This window comes from Epinephelus moara, chromosome 17 (genome assembly GCF_006386435.1).
Source record: "Epinephelus moara isolate mb chromosome 17, YSFRI_EMoa_1.0, whole genome shotgun sequence".
NCBI classification, from domain to species: Eukaryota; Metazoa; Chordata; class Actinopteri; order Perciformes; family Serranidae; genus Epinephelus; species Epinephelus moara.
In genome coordinates, this window is record NC_065522.1 from 27,016,521 (window position 1) to 27,020,475 (window position 3,955).

Genomic DNA, 3,955 nt, shown 5'->3' on the forward strand with positions numbered 1-3,955 from the left:
TTATTGTGTAACGGCACCCGGCGACATCAGGGGGATACGCACCCGGACAACAACGTAACTGAAGTGAGCAAAAAGGCGTATAGGGCAGGCGGGAGGATGGTGGAAGGGTCCAACCATTAGACTTTCACCCAGGAGGCCAGTGTTTTGCGTCCAGTTAAAACCCTATTCAGACGGGATTAGTTTAACATGGAGACGTGGGGTAATGTAATTATTACCAGGGATTTTAGTCTCGTTTGAACGCACCATGTCTGTAATCATTACGGATAATGTCAGTAAAAATTACGGCCACTTTTACCTTCTGTAAAACGGTCTGGAGAAAATATCTCGGGTAATATTAATCCCGTATGTAAATATTTCGTCACGTCCTGTTTACAACCATTTTTCCGTGTTTACAACTAGTTTTCCGCGTTTTTTCGATGATGGAGGCGCTTGAAGAAGCATTCGGTGTTGTCGGCAGTCGTGATAGTGGACATTCTTCTAATGATCGCATAGCCCTACTGTACGTGGGAGACCAATCAGAAAGGTCGAGAAGAAAGCACTTTTCAGAGCCACGAGACTTCTGGTTGTGTTAGGTAGGCCTGATATAAATCCATATTGCTAATCATTGTGTACACACAATCCTGATCATGGGCAATATTTCAAATTGGGCTAATCTTTAGTTATTATTATCCTTCAGCTGATGCTTACAGGAAACAACGTAGCACGCACATGCCGACAGGTAACCGAGTTACCACTCCCATCTCTGGTAGAATTACGGAGATTTCTCGTCCCGTGCGAATCGGACATTTATATTGCGTGTGTTTGCTAAACCTAACCATGCACGTTTTTTGTTGACAGAAAAAAAGTCAATTTGCGGTGTTGTACCAACGTAGTGCTTTTATTTTGAAAGTAATTTGCCCGTGAAAACAGAAGTGTATCTTGAAAGAAGACAATGCACGTAACAGACAGAACTTGACACGGCGTCCCAGAACGTCAGCAACCAACACACCCAGGGTACCTTGAACGTCGTATCTGGACGTGGAAAGTGCATCTTTACACCAGCCTTGCAAACTGCTGGCTCGCTGATGTGTCTTCAACGCAGAGAACATCTACCGCATGGATTCTGACAGGATGAATCCTATTGTGTGTTCGGACAGAAGTAAGTAAATCATTTTGATATTTTGAGATAATAACAGGATAATTCATGTTGGTTCTTAAGAAAACAAAGGCCGATTTCTCGAGGATGGGATCATTTTTAAGAAGAAATCAACTTGTTTTATCCATCCATCTATTTTTATCCGTTTATCCAAGGCCGGGTCGCGGGGGCAGCAGGCTGAACAAAGCACCCCAGACATCCCTCTCCCCAGCAAGGTGTTCCCAGGCCAGATGAGATATGTAATCCCTCCAGCATGTTCTGGGTCTGCCCCGGGGCTTCCTACCAGTGGGACGTGCCTGAAACACCTCTAACAGGAGGTGCCCAGAAGGCATCCTGATCAGATGCCCGAACCACCTCAACTGCCCTCAGCCACCCCACAGACGAAACTTATTTCGGCAGCTTGTATCTACAACCTCAATCTTTTGGGCACTACCCAGAGCTCATGACCAAAGGTGAGGGTTGGGACCTATTTCGTCCCAAACCCAACACTCAATTAGCCCCACTTGTGCTTTGCGTTAAGGGCTGATTAGCTTGACATCAGCACCTTGGCATTGTCACGTTAGCATTTAGCTTAAAGCACCGCCTAAATACAGCCTCACAGAGCTGCAATCATGGCTGCAGACTTGTTTTTAAAACCTACCTGGGCACACACGCGCAATTAACTCTGCAAGTGACGGTTGTTATGTGGATTAAATTCCTTTCCACAGAATTTACGACGGTGGAAAGTAAGCAGATGGTGAGAGAGCTCAGTTAAAGGGAGGAAAGAATGAAAAATACAGTAGCTTCAACCAAAGCCGACCTCACACTGGACTTATAAAAGTAAATATGGAAGACTTGAGAGAAATATGCGGAATTATACTGCATAATGTATTTTGTTTTGGCAGTGACAGGGCTGTAATTATTGTTTCAAAAATGAGCTGGTTTAAATACTCATAACGTGACTTTAAATACTCTGGTTATTATCATCAGCTCTCTCACAAAGTGACCCACGTACATAACAGTCAAAGTCGTCATTGTCATAATGATAAAGTGCAATGAAGTCAACGTTGTGTTTGTCTGAGTGAGGGCATGCCATTGTCTTTTTTAAGCTGCGGTGACCACTCTGGGTAGAAACCACAGCTGAATAGAAGGAGACTGTGGTTCGGTGAGGAAAGCAGCTGCCCTGATCCACTCTCTGATTCCAGTCCATTCTGGACACTTCTGCGTCTCCAGGCCAACTGCTGCAAAACACCCGCTGACAAAAATAGACTGCAGAAGTATGGGAGTCCATTTCTGTCAGTGTGATGGGGGAGAAAAGATCCTGTAAATCCAGTGGTGTAGAGCAGGATATATACACAGGTATATGGGATATACCTACCTCCTTTTTCTGGGTGTTAACAGTGAACCCACCTATCAGCCAAAAGCCTATAGAATGTGTAGGAGAATATGTGACGTCCACAGACAGTTGCTCTCTCCTTATCCTTCCTGACTGATTCTTCTCTAGTTTTGTGTTCTGCTAGTGTCCTTGTCACTACTGTTAGCATGAGACCAGCTGTTACATGAGAAGAGCTGGACAGGGCTGTAGAAAGGCATCAACCCAGCAGCAGTATCTGCTCCTTTGTGTGAGGAGGAACAGGAGGAGCACTGCCAGAGCCCTACACAATGACCTCCAGCAGGCTACTGGTGTGCATGTTTCTGACCACACTGTCAGAAACAGACTCCATGAGGGTGGCATGAGGGCCCCACGTCCTCTAGAGGGACCTGTGCTCACAGCCCGGCACCGTGCAGCTTGGTTGGCAGTCGCCAAAGAACATCAGTTCACACTGAGCAAATGTGACGGGTGTGAAAGAGTCTGGAGATGCCATGGTGAATGTTATGCTGCCTGTGACTTCTGGTGCAGCGGGCCCTGGGTTCCTCCTGGTGCAGCGGGCCCTGGTGTCTCAAAGTGTCTCAAAATAATGAGTTAGTATCTCAATAACGAGAAACTTTCTCAAAAGTTTGTGTCTCAGAATACTAAACGTTTTCAAAATATTGAGAAACTTTCTAAAAAAAATTATGAGTTCATTTTTAATATCTCAAAATACTTTAAAAATATTGCGAGTCTAGAAATAATGAGTTAGTATCTCAAAAACAATGACTCAATATCTTAAAATAATTAGAAACCATCTAAAACAATACTGACTTATCTTGAAATGACTTAGTACCTTAAAATAACAACTTTAACAACTTTACTAAAGTGAGTATCTTAAAAAAAAAAGAAAGAAACTTTCTAAAAAATGTACTTATCTCAAAATAATTTTCGTATCGGTATTTCAAAATAAGAAATGTTGTTAAAAAATAATTACTTTTTTCAAAATGACTTAGGATCTTGAAATAGACTTAATATTTTAAAATATCTCGATATGACTTAGTATTATTTTGAGAAAAATAAATTTATTAAGTATTTTCATTCATTTTTAATTTTGTTAAATTCATTTTTTATTTATTTTGTATTTATTCATATTCATTATTTTTCTTATCTATTTTGCTCCAATTATTTATTTTAGTTTTATTCTTTTTGTCATTTATTATTTTAATTCCTATTCATTCTTTATTTTTCAAATGTTTTATTCATTTATTTCTTTTATCACTTTTTTTATTTAGTCACTTTTTTAAATTCCTATTCATTTTTATCTATCTTTTAAATTATGTTTTATTCATTTATTTTATTATTTTTTTATTATTACCATCATCATGACTTACAGGATTTTTTCCCCATCATATTGGTGTAAATGTTCTTCCATAGAAAAGAGATGTAATTATAGAACTGCTGGAAAAAGAGAACAAAAGTCACACTTCACA